The following is a 12,207-nucleotide window of genomic DNA, read 5'->3' as shown; positions in this document are numbered from 1 at the left end:
TGCACCATTTTACACTTCCACCAACAGTAATAAGGGTTCCAGTTTCTCCATAACCTCACCAGCATTTGTTGCTAGCTGTTCTGTTAAATTTTGCTTTTCTAACTTGGATGAGATGATATCTCATAGTTGTTTTAATTTACATCTCTCTTAGAGGTAGGGATTTTGAACATTTATTCATGTGCTTGTTGGCCATCTGAATGTCTTCTTTGGTGAAGTGTCTGTTCATATCCTGTGTTCATTTTTCTATTGGATTATTTCCTTTATCTTGTTGTGGTGTTCAAGTATTTTATAAACTCTGGATATAAATTGCTTATCTGATATGTCATTACCAAATAATTTTTCCAAGTTTGTGGCTTCCCTTTTTACCCTGTTGGAGAAGTTTTTGGATGTGCATAGGGATTTGATTCTAAGAAGATCCCATTCATCTACTTTATCTTCTCCTTGTTGTAGGTTTTTCAGCATACTTGGAAGACTGTTTATGTTGTGGATTAGGACTTCTAGTGTTGTTCCTAGCTTTTTTTAATGAAGTTTATAGTCCTTGGTTTTAGTTTTAGGTCTTTGATCCACCTTGAGTTGGCTTTTGTATATGTAGTGAGGTGTGGATCTTGCTTGAGTCTTTTGCAGGTACTTTTCCAATTTTTCCAACACCATTTATTAAAAAGGCTGTCATTTCCCCACTTAACTAATTTCATCTCTTTGTAAAAAATCAGTTGATCGTAGATAGATGGGCTGATCTCCTAGTTCTCAATTCTATTCCATTGGTCCACGTGTCTGTCATTATACCAGTACCGTGCTGTCTTTACGACCACAGCAGTGTAGTAGAATTTGAAATCAGAGAGCGAGATACCTCCTACCTTTCTTCTATTTTTAAGGAGTACTTTGCTTATTTGGGGCTTCTTTCCATTCCAAAACTATTATTCCTTCGCCACTGTTTCCAAGCATGATGAAGGACATCATGCTTGGGAGGGTGGAGGAACGGCACAGGAGGGGAAGGCCCTCTATGAGGTGGATTGATTCAGTGACTGGGATAATCGGGATGGGAGTGTCGGAGACAGTGCGATTGGCACAGGACCGAGCAGAGTTTAGGGCTGTTGTACATAGGGTTGCTATGAGTCGCAAGCGACTCGATGGCACATAACAACAACAACAACCACTGTTTCCAGCTTTTGCATTTCAGTCACCAACTATCATTAGCACACCTTTTTTGCATGTTCAGTTAATTTTCAGATTGCCAGAGTTGGTAAAAACTCTCTATTTCTTCCCCTTTGACTCTAGATATAACAGCATATATTTGAAAAATTTTTAGCATTCTTTTTTCTTTTACCATTGGACCAATAAGAAGTATCATGATGGATAGAGAGGAGCTTGAACTGTCAATAGCTTCCTCTTGTTTGGATCCACAATTTACACCCTTGGTACCAGCAGTAAAGAAAGAGACACATTCCACTGGGAAAATTTGCAGTTAGGGACCTCTCCAAATATGATGTTAGTTTAACTACTAAGGTGTCTCTGATTCAGGCGATGGTCTTTTCAACTATTTTCTATACCTCTAAGAGCTGTACAATGAATAAGGATGACAGAAAAAGGGTTAACACCTTTGAGCTGTGATGTTGGAGAAGAGCACTGAGTATCCAATGGATGAACAAGAAAGCAAATAGACATGTCTTAGAGAAGGTGCAGTCAGAGTACTCTTTGGAAGCAAGGATGATGAGTCTTTGCCTCACATACTTTGGGCATGTTGCTAGGAAGGGCTATTCCTTGGAGAAGGGCATGATGCTGGGAAGGGTGAAGTGTTGGCAAGGAGAGGAAGACCCTCAGCCAAGTGGAATGACATGGTTACTGCTGGAATGGACTCTTGTGTCAGGAAGGGAGATGATGGCCCAGGATAGAACAGTTTTCAGATCTTTTGTTCATAGGATCACTATGAGTCGTAGTCAGCTCAATGGCACTTAACAACAACAACAATAACCATATGAGCAGGAGCCAATGCTAATGAGGGAAGAATTGAAAGCTGCATTGAAGGCATTGGCAAAAAATAAGGCTCCAGGTATTGATGGGATAGCAATTGATTTATTTCAATTAACAGATTCAGCCGTGGATGCATGCATCAGTCTATGCTAAGAAATTTGGAGGACAGCTGTCTCACCAATGGATTGGAAGAGGTCAGCATTCTTTCCATGCCAAGAAAACAAAATACTTCTGAAAATCCTTTGAAAACAATTAGAAAAAAATACAGATGGTGAACTGCCAAAAGTTCAAGCAGGATTTAGAAAAGGTCATTACACTTGGGATATCATTGCTGATGTCAGATGGAACCTGGCTGAAAGTAAAGAATACCAAAAGAATGTCTCTTTGTGCTTTATTGACTATGCACAAACATTTGACTGTGATAACGACATTGTGGCTGACATTGAGAAGAATTGGAATCCCGGAGCACTTAATTGTGCTATGCGGAATCTATACCTGGACCAGGAGGCTGATGTGCAAACAGAGCATGAGAACACTGCATGGCTTAAAATTGAGAAGGAAGTGTGTCAGGTTGTATTCTCTCTCCATACCTATTCAATCTGTTTGCTGAGCAAACTATTTGAGAAGCTGAACTCTATGAAGATAAGTGTGGCATCAGGATCAGAAGGAGACTCATCAATAACTTGTGTTATGCAAATGACACAACCTTGCTTGCTGAAAGGGAGGATTTGAAGGATTTGTTGCAGAAGATCAAGGAATGAAGTCTTCAATATGGATTGCATCTCAATGTCAAGAAAACTAAGATTCTTACCACTAGATCAATAGGCAATACCATAATAGATGGAGAAAAGATTTAAATTTTCAACTGTCAAATTACTTGTTTCCACAGTCAACACCCTTGATGTCAGTTTGAGGATTAAGATGCATCTTATTGAGGCGTTGGTCTTTCCAACCACTTGCTATGCGTCTGAGAGCTAGATAGTGAATAAGGGTGACAGAAGTAGAATTGATGCCTTTGAGCTGCGGTTTTGGTAAAGAACACTGAACATTCGTGGATGGAAAAAAGAACAAATACATCTTGGAGAGGGTGCAGCCAGAATGCTCTTTGGAGGCAAGGATGATGAGCCTTCGCCTCACATATTTCAGGCATGTTACTAGAAGGGGTTATTCCTTGGAGAGGGACATGATGCTGGGAAGGATGGAGGGTTGGTTAAGGAGAGGAACACCATTGACCAGGTGGATTTACAAGGTGACTGCTACAGTGAGCTCTAGTGTATAAGGAGGCGTGAAGATGTCACAAGATAGGACAGGGTTCAGCTCTGTTGTTTATAGGGTTGCTATGAGTGATACATACTCAACTCGATAGTACCTAACAACAACAATGACAAATTCACCAGTGCTTCTTCCTGATCTTAGTCTAGAGGTTCTCCTGACACATGTCTATCATGCTTAACCCTGCTGATTTTTGAAATACCAGTAGCTAGCATAACTTCCAGCATTACAGCAACAAATAAGCCACCACATTATGGCAAACAAACAGATGACTAGTTAGTGAATTTTAAATTCTTAGAGTTTATTACAAAGCAAATCTTAAAAGATCTGCTTTGATTTTACCAAATGGTGCTGTTTTCAGGGAGTACATCAATGGTTTGGGGCTCTGTTTTGCCTATAAGGCTCCTATTAATTTCCCGTTTACACTCAGCTTGAAATTAGATTATATACCTTTTGATTTAGGACTTTTGGTATCAAGGGAAAGGGAAACAAGCAGAACACAACGAGCTGAGAATCCCAGGTTAACCCTCCAGACTCGGTCAGTGATGTTTTCACCTTCACTGAACTGGAGCTGAGAATGCTTAAGTACTCACTGGAACTCTGAATATCCAGGAGCCTGTCTTGCTGTGAATTTGATGGCCTTTTCCCCGAGTTTGAGGCAAATGTTATACACACAACCAGTGTTAGCTTTCTTTGCTGTTCCTGTTTTCAGACTAGGTCGGCCTTTGTCAGTATGAGTTCCAGTCTGAAACCTGAAGTTGTCCTTCCTCCAGGGACACCTCCCACTCAAGCTCTGCCTGTGCCTTCGAGGTGAAGAAGGTTAAGTGGGCCACCTGGAAGGAGAAATATCATATATCACATCTGTATTGACTTTGGGACTTTCCTGAAGTGAATCAGAAAATTCTCCCTAACAGATCTCTCGTCTTTGGACATGATTCATCCAACAGATATGTATTAAGAGCCCACTGTGTGCTAGGCTTTGCCGAGATTTGGGATAAATCAGCAGACAGATCAAACAAGAATGTATCGTTTGACGAAGCTTACATTCAAATGGATAGAAAATATTAAAAAAATATTTAAAAAATAAAACATAAAAATGAGGATAAAGCCAGAAAAGTCTGGGGTCTTATGTAATGGAAATATGACCTTACTGGTTCTCAGTGATCACAGACAGTATGCTCAGGTGGGCTGTGTAGAGGGATCCCCTGGTGTGCAGGTATGTGATTCACATGACATGTGCCTGCATATATCCCTGTGTGGCTGTGATTCTTTCTAGGTCTTTCTTTATGCTCTGTTATTTTCATATCGCTCCATAAGACCAAGAACCATCTTCAGCACCTGGGGCCTTTCAATACATATTGCTGACAGGAGCAATAGTGTGAATATTAAATAAGTACCAGTTTATTGTTTCATCCTATTACCTGGAAATTTCCACAGCTTCATCCCCCTCCTCCCCAGATCCCATCATCATTCTAAATAGCAATTAACAAGAAGTAATCAGAGATACTTTTGATGTGATTAAGTAAAACTGTCATCAAGCAGGTACTTTTAAATACTTCCACTCTTTAAATACAGAATCATTAATTATAACTCACTGGTGTTCTAGTATGTATTATGCATACAGGAAAATTTTAAATATGAGTGTTTTGTGCATAGCCATGCTTGGTAATCCTATTACCTAAAAAAACTTACCTAATTAAATCTTTAATTCTTATAAACATTAAAATAGCCGAAGGTTAATAGAATGATTTGAATTGTTGTTATGTACCATCAAGTCACCTGTAACTCCTGTTATTGTTGTTGTTTTTCTGTCGAGTCTGAACTAACCCATAGCAGAGCCTCGAGCAGGTTTTCAGAGGCAGTTAATTGCATGGGAGGAGATTGTCCATCCTTCTCCCATGGAGCAGCTGGTGGCCATGAAACACGTGCCTTTGAATCATAGTGACCCTATATGCAGCAGCCCTGAAACCTATTCTAACCTGAGCCAATCTCACTGTTTCCAAACCACCTACCCTCATTAATCCAGTCACTGTGTTAATGAATCTCTTTGGGGTCTTCCTCTCCTATACTGTTACATTACCCTTGCAAGCATGATGACCTTCTCCATGGTCCCTTCTGGCAACATGCCTAAAGTAAGTGAGATGAAACTTCAAAATCCTTGCCTTGAAGGAAGAGCCTGATTTCATTTTTTTTTCTACGACAGATCTCTTTGTTCTTTTATTAGTCCGTGATATGTTCTATACTCTTTTCCAGTACCACAACTCAAAGGCATCAATTCTCCCTGTCATCCTTAGTCATTGTCCAGCTTTCTGGTGCATAGCAAGCAATTGTGAAGACCATGGCCTGAATCAGGCACACCTTAGCCTCTAGACTGACATCATTATTCTTTAACACTTTGAAGAGGTTTCTGACAGCAGACTTTGCTAACACAGTTTGTCTTTTGATTGCCTGCTGGTGCCAAGGATGTTGATTGTGGAATCAAGCAAAAAACCTCAATTTCTTCTCCATCTATTATGGTGCTGCCAATTTGGCCCTGTGGTGAGAATTTTTGTTTTATTGATGTTGAGTTTCAATCCATATGAAGACTGCAGTCCTTGACCTTCTACAGCAAGCATTTCAGGTCCTTCTCAGCTTGAACCAACAAGGTTGTGTCATCTGTTATAACACATGATTGAAGTATGATAAAATAAAAACCCACTGCCATTGAGTTAACTCCAACTTAAAGTGACTCTCCATCAGAGTTCTGAGGCTGGAAAACTTTATAAGAGAAGACTAGCCATCTTCATTCATCAGAGCACCTTGTAGATTCGAATCATTCACCTTTTGTTTGGCAGTCTGGCAAGCAATGCACTATGCCACCAGAAGTTAATATTATTTTTATTAAACTATAACAGAGCTAGCATCCTTTCCCCCCCCCTTTTAATTCATTTTAATGAAAGTTTACAGAGATTTAAGGTTTCCAGTCATTCATTGTTGTACTTTTCTCCCTGCCCACCCCCTCCCCCAATTCACTCTTCTCTTTGAAAACTAAAACTCTTTCACTGTTATGCAGTCCCTCCTACCAAGTCCACTCCACTGTGCAACCTTCAAGTCTTTTCATCTTAAGGATGCGACAAGACTTAACCTATTGGGTGATACCTAAACAAGATCCTACATTACAACTATTATTATTGCTATTGCTTCTACATGGAAAAATTTTCAAAATCATTTCAGTATGTGTTGACATGAGACTCAATCAGATTTAGGAGATAAGAAATTTTTGGAAAAGCAATTTAAAAAAAATTCTTTTTCTCTAAGACTGTAAGTTCTCTAAGGCTAAATATTCTACAAGTTCTAACAATTTGTCAATAATTGATTTTGGAATTGAGGAATGAGGAGGCCAGTTCTGCACACCTGGCTGGTAGTCAGAAACTTTGGAAAGTCATGGGGGACTTGTTGCCACTATTAAAAGGCATAGGTTGCCAGAAACTCACTTTAATATCCAGTATGTATTATATGAAGATAATTAGAATATCGATCTTCAGCAGGAAAAGGGTAAGAGCTGAAAACTTTCAGTCCAAAGTTATGCAGTCTCAATTTTATTCATTTTAAGCTAGAATTGTTCCATATGGCTGCCTTTCTTTTTTCCTTTTCACCACAGAAAAGACATTATTATATACATGAATCCCCATAGCTTTCCCTGTCTTGATCAGGATCTCAAAATAAAGTAATAGTAAATAAGAACAGGATTTAGTTAGAACATATGATTATTCACTTTCATTCATCCATTTCCACCTCTCACTGTAGCCCTAGATAAAAACAAACATACTCCCCCTCAGGGACTCTCAGAGACAGGCCTTTGAAGAGAAAGCTTGTTTCCTATAAAGTATCTACAACTGTCCAAACTTTACTGATGCTTGCTTGGTAATTGGAATTTAATATTGAATAATTGGATGGTACATAAGATATACTCAATAAATTTTATGGAGGAAAAACGTGACAGTTGTCCCCAGATCTGATCACTCCTTGAGAAACATGATAACATCTAAAGCAGTCAAATAAAAACTGGACAGGACAATGAATCCTAATAAGGATATCCCTAGCCATCTCTTATTATTGTGTTGTTATGTGCCCTCGAGTCACCTCTGCCTTTGACTCATAAGGACCCTATGTACAACAGCCCTCACCCTGCTCCATACTGAGCCAGTCTTACTATCTCTGACACATACATCCATTACCCCATTACCCCAGTAACTGAATCAATCCATCACATCGAGGTTCTTCCTCTCCTGTGCTGTCCCTCCACACTCCCAAGCATGATGTCCCTCTCCAAGGACTGGCCCCTCCTTGCAAAATGTCCAAAGAATGTCAACGAAGCTTCAGCATCCTTGCCTCAAAGGAACAACCTGGTTCAACCCTCTCTAAGATGAATCTGTTCATCCACTTAGCAATGCAATACTCTTCTCCAACACCACAGCTCAAAGGCATCAATTCTTCTATCATTCCTACTCATTGCCCAACTCTCTGATACACAGCAAGTAATTGCAAAGACCATGGTCTGTATCAGGAGCACCTTAGCCTCCAGACTGATATCATTGCTCTCCAGTACTTTGCAGAGGTCTCTGACAGCAGACTTTCCAAATGCAGTAAGTAATTTAATTTCCTGGTTGTTGATGTCAAGAATGTTGAATGTAGAGCTGAGCAAACTAAAGCTGTTTACAATCTCAATCTCTTCACCATACATCATGATGCTGCCAATCAGCCTAGTGGTGAGATTCTCTATTTTCTTGATATTGAGCTTCAATCTATATTGAAGGCTTCAGTCCTTGACCTTCTGCTGTAAGTACTTCATGTCCTCCTCAGTTTCAGCAAGCAGGGTTGTGTCATCTGCATAACGCAGATTGTTGATGAATCTTCCTCCAATCCTGATGCCGCATTTCTCTTCACAGAGCCCAGCCTCCCAGATAATCTATTCTGCATATAGAGTTTCAATACTTAAGGATGTTTTGGGCAGACTACGAAATGATCCAGGAAGTATTAAAAGAAGATGGTAAGAGTATATAAAGTCATTGTATCAAAAGGAATTGGTGGACACAGAAAAATTTCATAAAACAACATATGAACAAGAGCCTATGATGATGAAAGTGGAAGTTCAAGCTGCTCTGAAAGATTTCAATTGGCAAAAAACAAAGCCCTAGGAATTGATGGTATATAAATTGGTATATTTCAATAAACAGATGCTTCTCTAGATGTGCTCACCAAGTTGTGCTCACCAAATTGTGCCAAGAAATCTGTAGGACAACCACCTGGACAACTGACTGGAAGAGGTCTATATTTGTTCTCATCCCAAATAAAGGTGATCCGACAGAGTATGGAAATTATAGAACACTATCATGCATATCACATGCAAGCAAGATTCTGCTGAAGATTATCCAAAAATGACTGGAACAGCACATCAACAGTGAACTGCCAAGAGTCCAGGCTGGGTTTAGAAGTGGTTGTGGTACTAGGGATATTGTAGCTAATGTTAGATGGATCTTGGCTGAAAGCAGAGAGTACCAGAGGAATATCTATCTGTATTTCATTGACTATGCAAAGACGTTTTACTGTGTAGACCACAACAGATGGTGGCTAACTCTGAGATGAATGGAAATCCCAGAGCACTTAATTGTGCTTATGCAAAACCTAAACTTGGACCAGGAGGCAGTCGTCAGAACAGATCAAGAGAACATTGCAAGGTTCAAAATGGGAAAGGGCTGTGTGCTATCTCCATACCTTTTCAATCTACATGCAAAGCAGATTATTCGGGAGGCTGGGCTATGAGGAACCCTCTCTAGTCCTCCCCTAAAACTTCTATAAAATAGAACTGCCCTTGACTTCCTGAGTGCCATTTTGACTCCTCTTGTGATCAGTTCACTTGGTATCCCTTTCAGATCATGCATTAAAGGCCTATTCACTTCTTGGGCAGTAGGGGATGGATAACACTGTACGTTGTGAGATCTAGTTTAAATCATATAGTCTATCATTTTTCCTGTAAAATCATCTTGTATATACTTCTGAAGACCTAATGAAGTTATCCTCAGGTTTCTCTTTTCAAGACTATTTTCTCCTTCCTCTTGGCTATTTATATGGATTTCTATTCTGATATTTTGAAGTTATTGAGAATTTTATTAAATTTATTTAATTTTTCTAACTTCCTTCTTACTTACACAGACAGCTTTTTGCTCCAGTAAAAAGTCCTTTCTTTATCTTTGAACAGTCCTTTACAGCAAGTAACCTAGGGCTTGTCTCCACTAAAAGTTAATGATGCTGTAGATATATTTATTCTCAGCCCATGTAACTCTTTCTAAAGGATAATTTTTGTGACATGAGGTGGAAACTGCCTAGAACGGCATCGATTCTTGCATTGACAGCTTGCCAGAGTGAACATACTAGACTAACGAAAACAAGGAGAGAAATCCCAGGAACTGCCACATGGTTAATCATTTGTAAAATGTTACACAAAACAAGTACCTAAATTTAGTGAAGAGAGTTTAGGCGAATTAGAATTCTGTTTTCAGCCAACTCTGTAATCTGAGTACCTCTATTGTGTTTTCTTCTACTTGTTTTCTCACATGCTTGCCTCTTTGATTTGAAGACTTCCATTTGGACAATTTTCTTATGTTTCTGCTCCATCTGAATTACTTTCTCACTTATAATTAGTACTTCATCATTTAAAATACTCATAAAAACTATTTCCTAATGCACTCCACAGAGGAAAACCTAGTAAGCAATTGTTTGGTTACATGCATTTTGTTGCACAGAGAATTGATTTGAAAAAAAAATCTTACTTTTGACTTGAGAACTATTAATGGAATAACTTGCTTTGAATAAAACTAATCTGTATTAGCCAACTTCTTTCTGGTTCTATATTTGATTAAGTATTATAATTTAGGACCACTAGCAAGGAATGGAAACCAATGTACTCTGAGAAGGGACCAGATCAATATGGCCTGTTCCAAACCAAGTGTAGTTCTTCTATAAATGAGTGTTAGTGTTAGTGTTAGTGTTAGTGTCAGTGTCAGTGTTAGTGTTAGTGTTAGTGTTAGTGTTAGTGTTAGTGTTAGTGTTAGTGTTGAAGGAATTCTTATTTTAGTTTTGACTCTCAACTTAGGATGTGCATCCAGCTATCTTGCTGTTTACCGTGGAGTTGGAAATGACCCATAGCTTCAGCAAGTTTTCAAAGACAGTTATTAACACAGGAAGAGATTGCCTATCTTTCTCCCATAAAATTCTACTTGGAGTAATTATTTAATTAAGAAGTTGAGAGAGGTGGGTAGGGAGGAAATTGTGCAACAATGTATGAACAGAAATCCAAGGTCTCTGTAAACTTTCATTAAAATTTAATAAAAAAATGAAAAAATACCCACTTAAAAAAGAAGTTGACAGAAGTAATTTTAAAATTATATCTAGAGAAAACTACGTAAAGCATGACTTAATAATCAAGTCAATCATGTATTAATTTTTTCATTCAGCAAAGATTTGAAGAGCACCTGCTTACTTCAGACACCTAAGTACAAATTATTACATATAGATTCTTTTATATTTGGTTATGGGTTTAAAAATAACTTTTTATTGTAATTATAGCAAAAGTTTACAGAAAACTTAGATTTCCATTCATTCATTGTTATACAATTTCTTCCCTCCCCCACCCCAGTCCACTTGCTATGCAACTCTTGTTCTAGGCTGTTATCATGCAAATAATGCCTAATTATATGTTTCTTATAAACAATTCTTTTGCTCATATGTTCCAATGCAGTGTTTATCATTTAATCCTCTTAGTTTCCCTGAAACCACCATTGTCAGTCCTGTTTTATAACAGTGGCTTTATGTCCTTTTGTGACTGAGATATTTATAACAGTGGTATTGTGTTCTTTTGTGACTGAGATATTTCACTCAGCATAATGTTCTCCAGGGTCACACATTTTGTTTTTTTAATTTTTTGTTATTTGTGTGTGTGTGTGTGTATGTATACTGTCAAATCAGATTTGACTGTTACAAGAGGAGATTGTCCCTCCTTCTCCAGCAGAGCATCTGGTGGATTCAAACCACTCTCCCCTGGGATTTCAGTGCAGTTTCTTGCCACTAGGCCACCAGAGCTCACCAGGGTAACCCATTTTGTATATTTCATGAGTTCCCTATTTTTCAGTGCAGCATAGTATGCCATCATGTAAATACACCACAGCTTCTCTATTTATTCATTTGTTGATAGGCACTGGGGTTGTTTCCACCTCTTTGTTATTGTGAACAAAGCCACTATAAACACAGGTGTGGATGTATCTGCTTGGGGGGGGCAGTTATGATTTCTTTAGGGTATATTGCCAGTAGTGGAATTGCTGGATCAAATTGTATTTCTATTTGCAACTTTCTGAGAATGCACCATAGTGCCTTCCATAGTAGTTGCACTATTTTACACTCCCACCAACAGTGAATAAGTGTTCCAGTTTCTCCACGACCTCACCAGTATTTGTTATTTGCTGCTCTGTTGAACTTTGCTATTCTTACTGGGGTGAGATGATATCGCATATTTGTTTTGATTTGCAACCCTCTTAGAACTAGGGATGGTGAACATTTCTTCATGTGTCTATTTGCCATCTGAATGTCTTCCTTGGTGAAGGGTCTGTTCATTTCCTGTGCACATTTGGCAAATGGGTTGTTTATCTTTTCTTGTTGTGGTGTTCAAGTATTCTAGAAATTCTAGATGTAAGTCCCTTATCAGACATGTCATTGCCAAATAGTTTTTTCCATTCAGTGGTTTCCCTTTTTACCCAGTTGGAGAAGTTTTTGGATGTGCATTAGTATTTGATTCTTAGAAGCTCTCATTCATCTATTTTATCCTCTCCTGCTTGTAGGTTTTTCAGGATGCTTGGAAAAGTTATCATGTTGTGGATTAGGACTTCTAGAGTTCTTCCAAGATTTTTTTTTCTTTTTTTTATTTTTATTATTAAA

Source organism: Elephantulus edwardii, unplaced genomic scaffold (assembly GCF_000299155.1).
Source record: "Elephantulus edwardii isolate Elephantulus edwardi_28Jun2011 unplaced genomic scaffold, EleEdw1.0 scaffold00097, whole genome shotgun sequence".
NCBI lineage: Eukaryota > Metazoa > Chordata > Mammalia > Macroscelidea > Macroscelididae > Elephantulus > Elephantulus edwardii.
The sequence above is the reverse complement of the archived record's forward strand: the minus strand, read 5'-3'. Positions refer to the sequence as shown.